At 46.7% G+C, this 18,301-nt stretch overlaps 1 protein-coding gene across 4 annotated transcripts in view; it reads left to right on the top strand.

Moving 5' to 3' along the window:
• PIK3CB (phosphatidylinositol-4,5-bisphosphate 3-kinase catalytic subunit beta) overlaps positions 1-18,301 on the top strand; it is a 430,104-nt gene that overhangs the window by 81,448 nt on the left and 330,355 nt on the right. For 2 of the 4 annotated variants that reach the window (XM_029615666.1, XM_029615662.1), the window contains exon 2: positions 17,861-17,949. The exons of 1 other annotated variant lie outside the window; for it this stretch is intronic. The gene's annotated coding sequence lies outside the window, so the exon portion shown is untranslated. The remainder of the gene's footprint in view (positions 1-17,860; positions 17,950-18,301) is intronic. One more of the 4 variants, XM_029615663.1, reaches the window with a different exon arrangement.

The raw sequence follows: 18,301 nt of genomic DNA, 5'->3' as shown, positions 1-18,301 counted from the left end.
TCTGGTCCCTCTGCGTGTTTTCGGGTCTTTTCTCATGGTATCGGTAAGGTTTTGTGGTACTTCGTAGTCGATTAGACGTGTTGCCTTCCGGTGGCTGCTAGGCATTGACTGCTCACTGCGTTATTTGCCATGGTGTCATCCGGCTTCCGCCGCTGCCCCCAGTGCCCCCGAACCATGTCCATCACAGACCCCCACGAGGTCTGTGTCCTGTGCCTGGGGGCACTGCATGATGTCTGTGGCTGCAACCTTGGTACCCAGATGACCTCCAAGGGTCCTCAGGCGCACCTGGACAAAATGGAGAAACTGTTCGATTCTTTAAAAAAAAAAAAAAAAAATCAGCCATTGACTTCGGCGTCCGGGACTTCAACACCGCAAGGAAAGTCTGCCATGACTCCCTTGGTGTCCCCTCCACTACCGAACCCCCAATTCAGAGGTAGGGGCAGGGGACAGAGTGAGATCGATATCCTTGCATTTCAGATCGGGTTCCTCTCCATCTCCATCGGTTCTGGGGAAGGAGCGAGGCGAGCACTAGGAAAAATCGAGGAAGCACAGACACCGGTCTTCCTCCTCGAAGCTGTTGGACCACGGGAAGGTACAGACGTCACCCGTGCCTCCCCTGAAGGGGTCTCGTGCGGAAGATGTTGTACCCTTCGGACATCCCGAGGAAACTCGCCCCCTCCTTGCGATTCCAGGGGCAATTTGATTCTGCTACTGCCTCCTCCTCTTCAAGCCATCCTGTCCTCAGCAGCCTTTGAGGAAGAGTTGGAGAGATACGTGCAGTTGGCCGGGCCCTGCAGAACCGCTAGAGGAGGAGACACCTGTGGTGCTTGCACCTCTGTTGGAGCGGCTGGACCTACTGCTCGGTGTCTTACTGACGCAGCCAGTCCTGATGCCCTGAGTCCCTTCACTATTGAAGGGTGCATCGCCGCTGCCTTCACTGGTTCCCATTCCGGTGAGGGATTCCTCAGATGAGGAAGGTCCATCGGGGTCAACGGCGCCTAGGCCTCCCAGGGCTTTCAGGCCCAGTACAATCTGTTTCCCCCGGCACTCCTGATGCTTATGGATTCATCGATGCTGAGTCGCCCCCGGATCCCACCAGTGCTTTCAGTGCCAACTTCGCTTCCACCGATGCTACCACTGATGCTCGGGGTCTCGGCTTATGACTCCGGTGGGGGTTCCACCTCATGTGTCTCCAGGCATTCAAAGTGAGGAGGAAGCCCCATACGATCCTTAGGAGGGAGAGGCATCAGTTTTCTCCACGGAGGAATTAGAGGACTTGCCTTCTGAACCCTCTCCACCAGAGGAGAAATGCAAGTCTTCACCAGATGATCTGACTTTTGATGGATTTATGAAGGCCATGGCAGAATTTGTGCCTTTCTAGCTATTAACAGGGCAGGATTCTAGACATAAAATGTTAGAGATCCTGCAATTTATTGATGCATCTAAAGAAGTGTCTGTACCAGTACATGAAAGTTTTAAGGTGCTAGTCCAGCTCTGGGAACATCCCATCTCCATCCCTCCAGTGAACCGGAGGACAGATGTGGGCTATCTATTCCAGCCTACTACAGGTTTTGAACGCCGGCAGCTTCCACACCAGTTGGTGGTAGTGGAAGCTGCCTTAAAGAAGGCAAAGAGGCTCTGGACTCGTGATTCGCCCCCCCCCCCCCCCCCCCCCCCCCCCCCCCCAGGTTGTGAGCACAGAGCTTTGGACAGCGGGTATTCCAGGGTTCAATGTTAGCAGCCTGGATTGCCTGCTATCAACTTTATATGGGCAATACTCTAGAAACCTCTGGAAACAAGTCCAAGATCTGTTGGAACACCTCTCACAATTTCAGGACGAGTTCCAGAAGGTAGTTCAACAGGGCCTGGAATGGGACAAGCATGGAGTCCGCTCTGCATATGGCATGTTTGAAACAGCAATGAGGGTTGCGGCAGCTGGCATTGGGGCTCGTTGCAAGGCCTGGCTGTGTGCTTCTGACTTCCTCCCTGAAGTGCAGGATCGTCTGGCTGATCTCCCCTGTACAGGGGAGAACCTCTTCAGGGACAAAATTAGAGGCAATAGCACAACTGAAGGACTATCACAAAACTCTTCAATAGTTGTCAGCCAGCACTTCAGACACCCAGCCCTCAGGCAGGAAGCCTCCCAGACAGTATACAAGACTCCCATTTTACCGGTCACAAAAGTATTATCCGTCGACATCCAGAGCAAGACTCCAGTGGGCACTGGCTAGATCCGTGCCCCTTGAGCAGCCCCTGCCCCTCCTCAGAACCCCGTCACGGAGTTTTGACTGGCGGTGAGGGGGTTTGAGCCAGCAAACCATACCCTAGGACACAGACACCCCCCCTCCCCGTGGGGGCCTTCTGCAGCTGTTCACCGACAGACTGACCCCATTGGTCTGAGGTGACTGAAATCCATCGTGAGGCAGGGGTACAGGTTGCATTTCCAATGGACTCCCTATTTTCCTCCATGCTCTTTGTGGAGAGGTGCAGACAACTAGCAAATATTCAGAGTAGAGCTCTCAGAGTGGTCAATCCAGTGCCACCAGGCCAGCAGGGAGATGGGTTCTACTCCAGGTATTTCCTGATTCCCAAGAAAACTGGTGGCATTCGCCCCATATTAAATCTGAAGGTGTTGAACAGTTTTCTTGTCGGAGAAAAATTCACGGTGGTCACGTTGGGAATCCCAATGCCTCTCCTCAGAGCTGGGGACTGGCTCTGCTGCTGTGATCTGAAAGACACATATGCTCATATCTCCATTTCTCACACAGTTCGGAAGTATCATCGATTCATGGTAGAAGAGGAGCACTGCCAATATCGGGTGCTACCTTTTGGCCTGGTGTCAGCGCCCCACATCGTCACAAAATTGTAAACCGCCTTGACATGTATTTGAAAGCCGGTATATAAAGTTGAATAAATAAAAAATAAATAAATAAAAATAAAATGCCTGGCAATGGTGGTGGGTCTGTCTCAGGAGGCAAGGGGTACATGTCTTTCCTTACCTCGATGACTGGCTAATAAAGAGCGATTCCAGGCAGGGGGCGTTGCGTTCCCTACATTCTACCGTATGTGTCCTGGAGGGCCTGGGATTTCTTTTTTTTATTTTTCTTTTTTAATTTATACTACTTTAATTTTCAAATGATTATGACAAAAAAAACTGTCAATACATGACATCCATCGTTTACAAGTTCTATTAAATTTTATAGCAAAAATTTAAAGGTAATAAAAACCATACTTGTCCTAAACAATGGAAATCAAATGTTACAATGTAATTTACAGTATACTTAATATTGAGCTAAATAAAGAAATATATTTTATTAATTATTGAAAGTTCCACACATCTTTTTTTCTATTCTAACAGCTAGTAGTTTGGCTTATATTGCCTCCAATTAATTTTTTGGATTCTAAGAATCTTTTTAAATCTCCTGGCTCATAGTGAATGTATTTTTGATTTTCAAATCGCATTATACATTTAGCAGGGTATCGTACAAGGATTTGTGCACCTACTTGCTCTGCTAGATTCTTTAAGGCTAAAAATTCCTTCCTTCTACGCTGTGTTGTTTTAGCGATATCGAGATAGATCCATATTTGATAGTCACAAAACTTTACTGATCTATTACGCAAAAATAACCTCATAACTGTATCCCTATCTGAGGGAAAAACAAATTTAACTAGAACTGTTCCTTTCTTTTCAGCAATTGGATCAGCTGAGGACTCTAGTAGTTCTGAAATGTTTAAACCAGATATTTGTTCCTCATTCACTGAGGTAGATACAATATAATAAACCTTAGCAATAATGGGAAGGGTCTCTGTTGGAATCTTTAATATTTCCTTTAAGTATTTCTTAAAATGATCTTGTAAATTTGAGAATCTTAATAAAGGAAAATAATTACTCTTAAATTCAAGTATCTATTTTCATTCTCTAGTCTTTCAAGATTTCTAGCATGCAACATCTCTCCTTGTATAATATTTGGGCCTGGGATTTCTAATCAACTAACGAAATCTCATCTCCAGCCCTCACTACAGTAGGACTTCATCAGAGCCAGGTTGGATACTGTCCACAGGGGAAGGCCGCCTTATCCCGAAACTGGTCAATGACCCTTACTTCTCTGGCAAGGGTAGTTTCCTGCTGCCCTCATGTTCTGGCGCGCACCAATTTCTGCGCCCTTTGGGGCACAATGCAGCAACTGTTTGTGTCATGCTGTTCGTTTGGTTACATATGGGCAGGCGACGTTGCGCTCACGGTGGCGCCCAGGATCTTCAGGCTCGCATTCTAGTCACCACTCCACTTCGACATTCCTTCATGTGGTGGAAAACCCTATCCAACCTGGAGAAGGGGATGCCTTTCTGGGCCCCTCAGCCCCCGATAGTCCTCACCACAAATACATCTCACATGAGTTGGGGAGCCCGTGGCAGGCCTCAGCACCCAGGGCCATTGATCATACAGGAACAGTATTTCCAGATAAACTTCCTGGAGCAACAGCAATTCCGTTACGCACTGAGGGCATTCCAAGATCACTTGATCAACAAAGTAGTCCTGGTTCAAACTGACAATCAAGTGGTGATGTGGTATTTGAACAAGCAAGGGGGGACAGGATCGTACCTCCTCTGCCAAGAAGCAGTGCAGATTTGGTCCCGGGCTCTTATAAAGGGGCATCTTCGAACTGTGTACCTCCCGGGGACAGGCAACATTTGGCAGACTCATTGAGTCATGCTTTCTGACTCCATGAATGGTCCCTGAAACAGGAGGTTGTGAACCGCATCTTCTGTCTGTGGAGACCCTGGACATAGATCTGTTCACTCCCCCAGAGAAGAAAAAAGTGAATCTATTCTTCTCCCTGGGTTGAGTGGGCAGGGGATCGGTGTTGGATGCCTTTTTACATCACTGGGGCACTGGTCTCCTGTACGCTTATCCTCCCCTGCCATTGGTCTCGAAGAGACTAAGGCACCATGATCCTGATCGTGCCCTTTTGGCCATGCCAGATTTAGTTCCTGCTTCTACGGGAACTGGCTTCACGCCCTCCAATCTGGCTGGGGACTGCTCTAGACCTGATCACACAGGACCAGGACAAGCTACACCACCCCAACCTCCAAACATTGTACCTTACGGCATGGATGTTGCCCGGGAGACCGTACAGGCCCTGGGCCTTTTGGATGGTGTGTCTCAGGTTCTCTTGGAGTCCAGGAAACTTTCCACAAGAGATCTTACAATCTAAAGTGGAAGAGGTTCTTGGTTTGGTGTGAAGGGCATGGTCTGGACCCATTCTCATGTTCCTCACCAAAGCTTTTAGACTACCTGTTGTACCTCTCTGAGGCTAGCTTGAAAACCACTTCGGTGACAGTTCACCTCCGTACCATCAGGGGATGGATGGCGCTTCCATTTCCGCCCATCCACTTGTAGGGCATTTCATGCGAGGCTTGTTGCAACTTAAGCCTCCGACATAGTCCACAGTGGTCTCTTGGGACCTCAGTGTGGTCTTGGCTTATCTCATGAAGGCTCCATTTGAGCCCCTGTGCTCTTGCGATCTGAAATACCTATCCTGGAATGTCGTCGTCTTGGTGGCGGTCACCTCAGTGCGCAGGGCCAGCGAGCTTCAGGCTTTGGTGTCATATCCACCTTATGCAGAAACTAAGAAGGCTGCTCAACCCGTCAGGCTGTCCACGACCCTTGACCTCTCACAGAGCGGATGTCTCCAGGGGTGGTACAGCTGCGTACTGTCCCTTCCTTTTTACTGAAGGTGGTCACTGAGTTTCACTTGAATCAGTTCATCTCCCTGCCGTCTCTGGACAGAGAGAGAGAGATGTAGTGGAGTATTGTCTGTTGCGTCCCTTGGATGTCAAGAGACATATTGTCAGGTATCTAGAGGTTCCTGAGCCTTTATGGAAGTCTGATCACCTGTTTGTCCTTCGGCGATACTAGACAGGGAGAGCCCGCCTCACGGGCTTCAATAGTTCTCTGGATTAAGGAGATAGTCACGATTGCATACGTGGATGCTGGGAAGCTGTTGCCTAGTCAGGTTAGGGCTCGTTCCGCTAGGGCTCAGGCAGTGTCATGGGAAGAAGTTAGATTGTTGTCTCCCATCGACATTTGCCGAGCTGCGACATGGTCCTCCTTACACACCTTTTCCAGGTATTATCGTCTGGATGTTCAGGCCCAGGAGGATGTGGCCTTTGCGCATGCGGTTTTGACTGAACTGCGGGCAGACTCCAGCCCTATTCAGGAGTAGCTTGGGTACATCCCACTTGTTCTGGATTCATCTGACTGGGTGCTAAGAAATGAGAAGTTACTACTTACCTGATAATTTCCTTTTCTTTAGGACAGTCAGATGAATCCAGCTTCCCTTCCTTGGCTGCCGAATGATTGTGTATTGATCCTCCTGTGTGTCTGTGTTACAGGAATTACTGGTGTTACTCCAGTCCCTAGACTGTTATTACATTCTTCTTGTTGCCTGTTGGATGAGTATTGAAATGGTTATCTGTTTTTAATCAAGTTCTTTTGCTGGTCTGTCCACAGTTGCTTTTGAAGAAAATACTGGCAGGCTGATGTCACTGCAGGGGTATATATATACTGTGATGTCAGGTTGCTCCGTCTCCATCTGCTGGTAGAGGTGCAATAATCGACTTGCTCCGGATTATTCTGACTGTCCTAAAGAAAAGGAAATTATTTCATTGTTATATCTGAATTTAATGTTTTTGATCCATTTATAAAACCATAGTTTTCAGATGGCCATTCTTGTTAGCAATTATATTTGGCAGAGGAGAAGGATATGAAATGATCCTAGTAAATATTTAATACACTGCTTGCAGGCAGTTTACTTGATAATGGCAGGGAAAAAAAGACTACGCAGCTAATTTTAACATGGTAAAGGGAAAAAAAAGAAAAGTCTGTCTTTGAAAATAAATGCTTCACTATATTTATTATACAATGTGCATGTGCAAGTTTAGTCTGTTGATCAGTTTTTGTAATATTAAGATAACTTTCATGTTGCTTTCTCTAAATATATTTGACAAAGGTGTTTGAAAATGCTTGTCTGCTTGCCACCAGTTTACTGATTTTGAGAGCTGGTGAACAGACAGAAAAAGGCCAAAGAACTCCATACCAGTTAAGAGGAGAAAGCAACCTACTGACTGCGGGAACAACCCCCACCCCTTCCCTGCCCCCACACATTTAGCAGCTGAGAACAATAGTGCAGCAGAACTAGATTTCCTTTTTCATCTGCTAGCCCAGTCCATTATTATAAGGATTTCCCCACTCCACAGCTTGATGGAGACAGATGCCTCTTTCATGACCTCAGTCTGGGTTATAAAAGGGGGAGTGGTCCCGGTCAAATACTAGTAGTCTCTGTCTTCGTGCAGCCCTTATTGTTCCTGGAACAACCAGGCCCTGCTCCGGTTGCACTTCTAGAAGTCTGTTCCAGTACACTTAGGGGCTTGTAGAATCTCTCTCTCCCTCTCTCTCCCTCACTTATGGCAGATTTGGGGGAATTTCTTGGAGGATTACTCCTCTAAGCAGGATCTTTCCTTCCAGGAAGCAGTGTCCCTTAATCCAGATGCGAAGAAGACAGGACTTCTTACAAGTGATCCTGAATGAAGGGTTGGCAGTTGGTCTCAGGAAGACCCAGATAGCCTTTCATGGACGGATGTTGAGCTAAAGGCACCCTAGTAGTGGTGCATCTGGTTACAGAATGTCTCCTGTCAGGGATAGACCACATTATATCCTTTATCGGGCCAGTCGTGGCCCAGCGGAATCTGTCAGGCACTAAAGGTCTTAGGCAGGCAGTCTTAATGAGCCACTAAAACAGACTGATATTAAGGGCATATTTCCCGAAACTTGAAGGAGTTGGTGAAGGCAACAAGCATCCCAGGGCTGCAGGCTCTGCTCTGCAGAAAGCCTTATCTAGGAGCTCCACAAGGTTTGTGGCCATGTTTGGGAGAAGTAATCAGAATACCCTCCAACCCTCTGTGGTAGGGCTGTCAAAAAAACCAAAAATTATATATAAAACATTATTTGACTAGGAGAGGTATTTCAGGTTCTCTTGACATATCTGAAGGTGGTAGTCCATGATTTTAGGAGAACAGACAAACTGTTTGTGTTGCGTGGGGGGTCACTGGAAAAGGGTAGGTGACCACCGAGGCCACCAGAGCCATAGGGTTCAAGCCAAAATCATCAGCCTGCCTAATATTTGTCTGATCAGCAGCCTTATCATGGGCAAGGGCAGCTCAGCCTCGCCAGAAAGAATTTGCAAGGAAGCTGCCTGGTCACCCTTATGGTGGACACTATATATTGAGCACATGGGCCAAGGCAGTCTCTGCCTTTGAGGCAGGGCTTAGGAAGACAGTCCTGTCTTCTTCGCATCTGGTTTAAGGGATTGCTTTGGTATCTTCCCATTATAATATGTTGGTCTAGTAGATGAAAAGGAAGATGAAATTACTTACCTGATGTTGATTTTCTTTCCTTGAGTACTTTTAGACCAGTCCAGACACCGCTCAGGAAGACTAGAGCTATTGTGGGAACTATGGGCAGCTTGGGAGGAACACCTGGACGTGTACACCCTCCCTTTTCAGCCTCTTGCTCTCCTTTCACTCAGCCTACCTTTGTCCTTTATTTAGAGTGGTAGTAGTACCCAGTAACAGATATTGTTTGGAAAAAAAAAAATATGAGAGCGGCATTAGGGAGAATTTCTGGTGGTCACCTTAATTTGTCAACATCCTCTTTATAGCTCAGAGTGGTGTCATGAAAGAGGCATGTCCTCTGTCTGTGTCAGGCTGTGGAAGGGGGAAATCCCATTGTAATGGACTGGTCTAGCAGTACTCAAGAAAATAAAATTATCAGGTATGTAATTTCATCTTATGGAGCATAATGCCCGCTGAGCAGAAAGTGTGGTACAGCCAAATGCTACAGCAGGCAGCATCCCAATTGGGGCCCAGCAGGTGGTGGAAGTGTCATTGACTTGATGGGCATCCCAAGGGTGCAGGTAGGAGATACAGATACATTTTTGGTCCCAGCCACAGACTGAGAGGCAACAGCAGCAGAGCTATAGGGAGGAGAGAGATGGCTGCAGTAGGGGCAGGGGAAGTAGAGGATGAGATTGAGAGGGCTGAAGGAAGGTGTGAGAGGGCTGCATTGGAGGGGAGAGGGGAATAAAGGAGGAGAGGACTACAGTGAGTTGGGTGGGAAGTGGAAGAGAAAAGTGATTGACCTGATTAGGGTGGGGGAGTAAAGTAGAATGAGAGGACTGCACCAGCCTCAGGGCAAGGCATGGTGGAAGAGAGAGCTGTATGAGTGTGAAATGGAACTTTTCATGGAAGAAACATCGTTGTCATATACTCTCATCACCCCTTTATCTCACCCTACCAAATGGAATATTTGTGAAATTGGGTAGGGAATGCATTTAGTTCCTGACAAGTAATTCCTGGATGAATTTTTGAATCCCTGTATTTGACTATCCTACATATCTGTCCATTCAATAGTGAAAATCAAACTTTAATTTGAAACGAAGTCCAATTCCCCTGAAGATGGACAATCACTCATGATAACTTTTAGCATTTTTAATTTATTGGAAACTATTGCTGCATAATTGGGTTATCATATCATTAGCTGTACATGTTTTCTTTCATTGTGACCTTTCTAATAAATAAGCTGATCTCTTATTTCATTAGTGAATTAAGACTTTTTTTGGTAAAACTTTCTTTGATTAATTTGAGTGGGGGAGGCGGGTGTAGGGGTGGACTCTAACCAAGCTGTCTTCCGTACTGTTCACAGTACAGATATCATTTAGCGATGGATTGATAAAGACTAGCAGGGTTTCTTATCCTGCATGTCGTTTCTTCTGTTTTATCTGGTTGACCACACAGTTCTTCTAGATAGATGCCATAATTTGGGGATATGTTATTCTTTTTGCATTGGATTATGACCTTCCTATCAGGGGAAAAAGTGCTAAGATGTGTGTAAAGTTTAATTTTTCAGCCTCTGTGGAGTCCTTCAGGGGTCCCCACTGTCCCTGTTTTTAACATCTATTTTTAGCCACTAGAAAAGGTTTTTTATTCCCTTGGTTTAAAGGGATACTTTTACATGGATGACAGTCAAATAGTTGTTCCAATTGGTAAAGATCAATCTAAATTATTTCTAAACTGAATAGGATTTGATGGAAGTTTTGGTTTTCTGAGGAATAAGTTAGCATTAAATACTAGGAAGACAGAATTGCTAAAAGACCCTTCTTTTTTGGCAATCAATGTGAGATTAGAGGCTATTCAGCCAGTGGCATGTGTGAAAGATTTGGGAGTCCATGTTGATTCTGAACTTTCTCAGATATTTTGGTTTGGTTTTTGGAAGCTTAAACTGGTCAAAAAACTGTTCATTTTAGATATATAGGCTTTTAAGACTGTCATTTAAACTATGCTTACCTCCCATTTAGATTATTGTAATGGCCTGTGTGTGGGCCCTCTGGAAAGATTTGCACACAGGCTTCAGAATACAACTGCCGGGGTGGTGCCAGGGAACTGTAACAGCACATCTATTTCTTCTAGGACAAGCAGGATGATAGTCCTCACATGTGGGTGATATCAGATGGAGCTCGGCACAGAAAACTTGTCAGAGTTTCTAGAAACTTTGGCATACTGAGCATGCCCATCGTGTCCATGCGGGGTCCCTCTTCAGTCTCTCTCTTTTTTTTCCCCATGAAGTATTTGCCTCACAGTAGTGGAGCTCTGCTCTTTCTTTCATTTTTTTCAAAGTCTTTCCCATTGTTTTTTGGCGGTTTCTGCGCTGGATCCCTCTTCCACCGGTTGGTGTCCTTCCTGTGGTGCAGTAGGTTGGATTTTTCCCCTTGTTGCGGTCAGTTGGAAGGCAGATGCGATTTACTTAATACGACAAGCATTGGGGTTTGAGAGGCATCACCTCCCACATCAATCTGTTGTGGTGGCGTCTGCCCTCAAGAAAGCCAAGCGCCTCCCACACCCACATCTCTGCTCCTCCAGGTTGGGAGCATAGGGCGTTGGACGCTCTGGGTAGGAAGGGTCTACCAGGGTTCTATGCTCATCACCTGTATATGACCCAGTACAACCGGAACTTGGGAAAGCAAGTCCAGGAACTGTCAGAGTGCCTGCCTCAACAGCAGCAGGATGCCTTTTTAGCGGTGGTACAGCAGGGTCTGGAGATGGGTAAACACGAGACGGTGGCCTGGATGGCTGCAGCAGCATTGGCACCCGCAGGATGACCTGGTTCCATGCCTCTAACCTTCGACTGGAGGGCCAGGAGAAGCTGGCAGATCTGCCCTGCATGGGGCAGAATCTCTTCGGGGATAAGGTCAGGGACAAGGTGGCCCAGCTGAAGGACCACCATGAAGACCCTTCAGCACCTTTCAACCAGTACCTCTGACCCGCCGTCCTCAGTCAGAAAATCCTCATGACAGGGCTCTAGGAAGTTCTTTTACCAGAGGAAATATTACCTTCCTACCTCTGGCATGTGCGTCCAGCGCGGCTTCCCAGGGTTGCTCCAGTCATTAGAGGGGCCCCCAGGACTCGACCAGCCCCTCAGCAGAGCCCCACTATGGGGTTTTGACTGGGAGCGGGGAAGCATAAGCCAGACTGCTGTACCCTTGGCACCCTGCCCTCTAGTTGGGGGCAGGCTGTCTCTTTTTTGCAGAACACTGACCTCACATTACCTCTGACCAGTGGGCTCTCTCCATCATTCGCCAAGGGTACAGGCTAAACTTCAGGGATGTCCCTGCGGACTCTTCCCCCATGTTCATCGTGGGCCCCGTCCACTGATCAGGAAATACTTTCGACAGAGCTCTCTGCCCTTCTAATGGCCAGAGTGGTCTGTTCCTCTGTGTCAGTGGAGTTGGGGGTTCTACTCTTGGTATTTCCTGATACCAAAGAGAACAGGGGGCCTCTGCCCTATTCTCGACCTAAGAGCCTTGAACAAGTTTCTCTTTGGAGAAAAGTTCAAGATGGTATCTTTGGGCACCCTGATCCCACTCCTGCAGAAAGGAGACTGGCTGTGCTTCCTCGGTTTAAGACTCCTAAGCCCACATTGAGATCTTCCCTGAGCACAGGAAGTATCTGCAATTTGTTATGGGCAGGGAGCACTTCCAGTACAGAGTGTTGCCACCCAGCCTTGCGTTAGCCCCTCGTGTTGTTACCAAGTGCCTGGCAGTTGTGGGGACGCACCTCCACTGTCAGGGGGTACACATGGTACCCTTCCTCGACGACTGGCTGGTTTAAGAGTGCCACTCAGCAGGGTGCGCTATGCACTCTCAATCAAACCATTGCGGTGCTGCAGTGTCAGGGGTTTGTCATCAATTACCCCAAGTTCCATCTCATCCTAACGCTACACCTGATTAAGTGGGGCCAGACTGACACAGTTCAAGCCAGGGCGTTTCTGCCCCACGATCGAGCGCTCGCCCTATTGTCCCTTGCAAGTTTGGTCCGCCGATGCCGGCAGGTTTCGGCTCGCCTTCTGCAGTGTCTTCTAGGTAACATGACAGCATCTGTCCATCTGTGCATGTGCAGAGCGCAGTGGACATTGTGTTCTCGGTGGACGCAGGTGACCCAGGACCTCAATGCACGTATCTGCATTATGCAGCCTCTCCAGGTCTCCCTATCTGGAGCAAGGGGTCCTGTTTCAAGTTTCCCCTCCCCAGGTCATGACCATCGATGCATCCGCCCTGGGTTGGGGGGGGGGGGAGGCGCGCATGTGGACAGCCTTAGTACCCAAGGTCATTGGTCAACTCAGGAATATCAATGCTAGATCAACTTCCTGGAGCTTTGGGTGATCCGCTATGCTGTTTGGGCATTTCAGGATCGCTTGTCCCACAAAACAATCCTGATCCAGACAATCAGGTGGTGATGTACATAAATCAACGGGGACACTGGTTCATTCCTCCTCTGTCAAATGGTGGTGCAGATATGGGCCTGGGCTCTGTCACAAGGCATGCTCCTATGAGCAGTGTACCTAGCAAGGACAGAGAATGTGGTTGTGGACCGCCTGAGTCAAGTGTTTCGACTGCACAAGTGGGCACTGGATCAAACAGTGGACAGAGCTTCCACCTGTGGGGAACCCCAGAAATGGGCCTCTTTGCCTCTCCTTGCAACAATAAAGTGAGCCACTTCTGCTCCCTGTTCAGGGTAACCAACAAGGTAATATTACAGAGGGAAAAATATTTTTTTTGGCTAAACTCTCTAATGACATACAATAATATGACATACACAGAGAGATCAAGTATATTCAAATTTATCAAATTATTTATTAGAAATCACAAGGTATTTCCCTATCTAGACATTAAAATCTAAACTCACACACTCATTCATCAATCACACATCATATAAAAACATCCATATACATGAACAATATTCAAAGGTCAATAGTTACAATTGATTGCAATCGGTATAACAGTATCAGATATGTAACAGATATGTAACATGGTCTGTCTACCCTGTTCAGGGTAGACAGACTACCAGCCACGGACACCTTCGCCCGCCATTGGGTCAAGGTTCTTCTGTATGCATATCCTCCGCTTCCACTGTTAATGAAGACTCTTGAAGCTCTAGCAGGACAAGGGGACCATGATCCTGGTGGCTTCCTGTTGGCTAAGACAGGTCTGGTTCCTGCTCCTGCGGGACCTGTTGATCAGAGATCTGATCAGTCTGGAGACCTCCCCTGAGCTGATTACACAGGATTGGTGCAGGTTGTGCCTCAGAACCTCAGGTTCTTTGCTTTGACAGCCTGGATGTTGAGAGGCTAGTCCTGCGGTCCCTTAACCTCTCTGACGTGTTTCAGATGCTGGTTGCTTCTAGGAAGCCTTTCACCAGGAAGTCTTAGACTGACGTGGAAGAGGTTCTCTATCTGGTGTGAGGGTCATGGCTGGGATCCATTCGCCTGTCCCACTCCGAAGCTGCTGGGCTATTTGTGGCACCTCTCGGAGGCTGGGTTGAAAACCAATTCGGTCAGGGTACACCTGAATGCCATCAGTGCTTACCATCAGGGTGTTGCTGGTATGTCCATCTCTGTGCAGCCCTTAGTAGGATGATTTATGTGGGGTCTGCTTCAGCTGAAGCCTCCCTTCGTGTCTCCCATTGTGTCCTGGGACCTCAGCGTGGTATTGGTGTGACTCATGTGAAATCCTTTCGAGCCTCTGCGCTCCTGTGATCTGTTCCTCGCCTGGAAGGTTCTCTTCCTGGTGACGACCACTTTGGTGCGCAGGGTCAGTGAGCTTCAGGCTTTGGTTACGTATCCGCCCTACACTAAATTCTTTCATGATAGGGTGGTTTTGCGTACACATCCTAATTTCCTGCCTAAGGTGGTGACTGATTTTCATCTCAATCAGTCAATCATTCTGCCTACCTTCTTTCTAAGGCCTCATTCACACCAGGGCGAAAGGGTGTTGCACAGTTTGGATTGCAAGAGGGCCTTAGCTTTCTACCTAGAATGCACAGCAGGCCATACAACTCTTCATACCTTTCAACAAGAATAGATTGGGAGTTGCGGTGGGCAAGCAAATTCTGTCCAGCTGGTTGGCAGATTGTATTTCCTTCTGCTGTGCGCAGGCAGGCCTTCAGCTTGGAGGCCGTGTCAAGGCTCATTCTGTGAGAGCTATGTTGGCGTCGGTAGCCCACTTGCAGGCGGTTCCCATCACTGAAATCTGCAGTGCTGTGACGTGGAGTTTCTAACACACGTTCGCTGCCCACTTCTGCTTGGACAAGTATGGCCAGCATGACAGTAGCTTTGGCCAGTCTGTCCTTCACAATCTCTTCCAGCCTTAAACTCAACTCTTCCTACCTAAGGCCCATTGTTGGGGTTTAGGCTGCCTCCCTCTGTTACCAACAGAACTGTAGTTTCTTGTGCCTGTTGGCACCCAGTTAGGGGTTGTTTGTCATTGTTGTATCCAGGAGCAGCCTGTAGCTTTGTATTCACCTACATGTGAGGACTAACATCCTGCTTGTCCTAGGAGAAAGCAGAGTTGCTTACCTGTAACAGGTGTTCTCCTAGGAAAGCAGGATGTTAGTCCTCAGGAAACCTGCCTGCCACCCCGTGGACTTGGGTTCTCCTGCGTTTGTTTTATTTTTTTTGCTTGTGAATTCTATGTTATGAGACTGAAGAGGGACCCTGCGAGGATGTGCGGATAGAGGCATGCTGGGCAAGCTCAGTGTGCCAGTCAAACCTTTCCATGCCGGGATCCATCTGATGTCACCCATGTGTGAGGGCTAACCTCTTGCTGTCCTAGGAGAACACCTATTACAGGTAAGCAACTCTGCTTTCTCCTGTATTGCATGTATTTCATTGGCTGCCAATTAAGGCATGAGTGCAATTTGATTCTTCTTTTGACTTTTCATGCCTTATGGGGATTGGAACTTATTTGTCTTATAAGTTATACAGGTATATACCTAGCTATTATGATAGTCAGGGAGCATTTGTTAACTGTTCCATCTTTCAAGAAAATGGGGAGAGTTCAATTGTGAGTGAGGGCCTTTTGTTGGTGGCATCCACACTTTGAAATTTGTTACCAGCTAATGTTAGGATGGAAAGGAATTGTTTTGCCTTCTGAAAAAAGGTCAAGACTTGGCTCTTCTCTGGAAGAACTTGATCAGATATCTGATTCATTTCTTTGGTTTTGATGGCTAAGGAGTATAAGCTGATTCTTATAGTTGCTGGGGGTAGTAAGCTTTTTGTATTCTTTGGATGAACGAGGTATTTATGAATCCTTATGTAGAATGTGTAATCAGTATTTTTATGTATTTTGTGTATGTGATGCATGTTTACTGTTAACATTTTATTTATTTATTTAAAAATTACTGTATTTTTCACTCCATAAGATGCACTTTTTTTTCCCCCAAAAGTGGGGGAAAAATGTCTGTGCGTCTTATGGAGCGAATGTAGCGTCTCTCCCTCTCGCGCGCTGTCCCCCTCCTCCTCCCAACTTAGCCCAATCAGTATGGCGCAGGCCAAACATCAGCTGTTTGAACCGCGTGTGCTATGGAGGCTCCTCCAGTTCAAACAGCTCCCTGCCGGTCCGCTGTTCCCGGGGTGCCGTGGGGTGCATCTTACTGCGAAGGTCGGCGGCACCCCGGGAACAGCGGACCGGTAGGGAGCTGTTTGAACTGGAGGGGCCTCCATAGCGCACGCGGTTCAAACAGCTGATGTTTGACCTGCGCCACGCCGAGCTTCGCAGTAAGATGCACCCTGGGAACAGCAGACCGGCAGGGAGCTGAAGCTCTGCCAGCAGAAGATGATACATGGCATCAAAGTTAGTTCAGGCCATTTCCTTCTCATTTGTTTAGATATATTAGAAAATCCATTTGACCTGCACCACCATACTGATTAGGCTGAGTTGGGAGGAGGAGGAGGAGGGGGACGGCGTGCGAGAGGGAGAGATGCTACATTCGCTCCAGGGGGAGCTCCGTACAGAGCCCATCATGGGGACAGAATCTTTTTTTTCTTGTTTTCCTCCTCTAAATCCTAGGTACGTCTTATGGTCAGGGGCGTCTTATGGACCACAAAATACGGTACTTTAACTCTCTGAGTAGGGGAAATAGTCAGTAAGAAATCTGAAATAACGACAGGAGGATTTGGTTAAGAGTGTTAAAAGATGAGATTCTTTAGCTTAACAAGAGAGGAGATGTTGGAGGTGGATTCTGTATTGGTAACTTTAGATTAATGGGGATAAATAGGTAATGGATTGATGCGATGGATATTGCAGGCCAGATTGGTAGACCTTATTGAAAGAAGTTATGCTGCTTGATAGCTTTTAGCACAGATATTTTGTAGTATTTTGATGTCTGAAAATGAAGAAATATTTTTGTTTGTGAGTAATATATTTTTGTAATGTGTTTTTTGTATGTTTTGTCCGATTCTGTGTGGTGATTTAATCTGTTTAATTGTAACTCATCTAGCATGCCACATGTATAAGATGAGAGAAATGTGAAGAATAAATAAATATAGTAATGTTTTTCTCCTCTCTGGTTATTCAACTAATTTTGCTTTGCCTGTAACATGACAGGAATGAACCCCACTCTTAGGCCAGGACATATTGCGTATAATCTTAATCCTGTAGATGTACTGTCAGGGTAACTCAGTGTCTATATGTCCCTGTTTCTATTTTTTATAATATGTATGAATAATCACACTTAAGGCTACTACTACAGAGACCATGTCATTTTAAAATGTTTTATTTTTAAGTATAGCGATGTTTTGTGCATGTTAATTTAAAATTTAAAATATGCACCAAATAAACAAACACAAGGGGGTAGATTTTAATACATGCATGCGCACGTTCCATGTGCGCTCGCTGCCCGGCGTGCACATATGGACCTGCCGCTTTTATAACGTGTGCCTTTGTTATAAAATTGGCGAACCGCGCGCACATGCACGTTGGATTTTGTAATCCACGCGTGCGTGTGTGTGGGTGTGTGGTGCACGCAAGGGGGGTGGGGGGTGGAATTATGTTGTTTTCGTGTGGTGATGCATCCTGGGCTTCCCCAGTTCCCCTACCCCCTACCCTAACCTCCCTTACCCTTCCCTTCTCCTCCCCACCCCCAAACCCTTTCCCTTACCTTTTTTTTTCTTTCTTATTTTGTTGCAATTTGCACACGCCTTCAGTCCCTTCCCGGTACAGCGGCAAACGGCTGCTGTACCGGCTGCCTCCAGCCCCGGCCCTTCTGCATGTAACAGGAGTTAGGCTTGTGGCCAGGCCCCTTTGAAAGTGTGCTCGGCTTGCGCAAGGCCCAGTCACGTGCATAACCCCCATTTTCACATGCGCGTTTTAAAAATAGACCCGAAAATGTTTAGATCTCTGAATAAGTGTGTACTGAAGTTTTTTTTTTTTTTGTTTGTTTTTTCCTTCCCCCCCCCCCCCCCCTCTCAAAGATCAGACCATCATTTAAGACAGGATTGCAGAAACATATTTTGGGACAGATGCCCCTTCCATGCTTGTAGTGAACCTAACATTTTGTACAGTAAGTACAGCAAGTTTTTGAATATTTACCTTGTAAATTGTTTATACAAATGTCAAATTTTATTTTAGATGTATTTTGAAACCGTATAAAAGAGTGTTTGTATGAATATGTAATAAATTAGAGAAAACAGCCTTTTAACCAGAAAAAATTCCTTAAATTGCTCCTCAAAAAACTTTTTAAAGTTGTTCTTCAGGTTTCTTTAAACTGAGTTCGAGAAAGCTCAACTTGGTTAGTCAGTAAGAAGAAATACATGAAGGAGATGGACTTGTGCAATATCTTGATACAGATAAGTCACAGGTTTTCCTTGCATTGAAAATGCTTTGGATATTCTTTTAAGGATTTTTTTCAAAAG

Source organism: Rhinatrema bivittatum, chromosome 9, assembly GCF_901001135.1.
Source record: "Rhinatrema bivittatum chromosome 9, aRhiBiv1.1, whole genome shotgun sequence".
Lineage (NCBI taxonomy): Eukaryota > Metazoa > Chordata > Amphibia > Gymnophiona > Rhinatrematidae > Rhinatrema > Rhinatrema bivittatum.
Note: the sequence above shows the minus strand (reverse complement) of the source record. Positions and strands in the feature narration are given on the sequence as shown.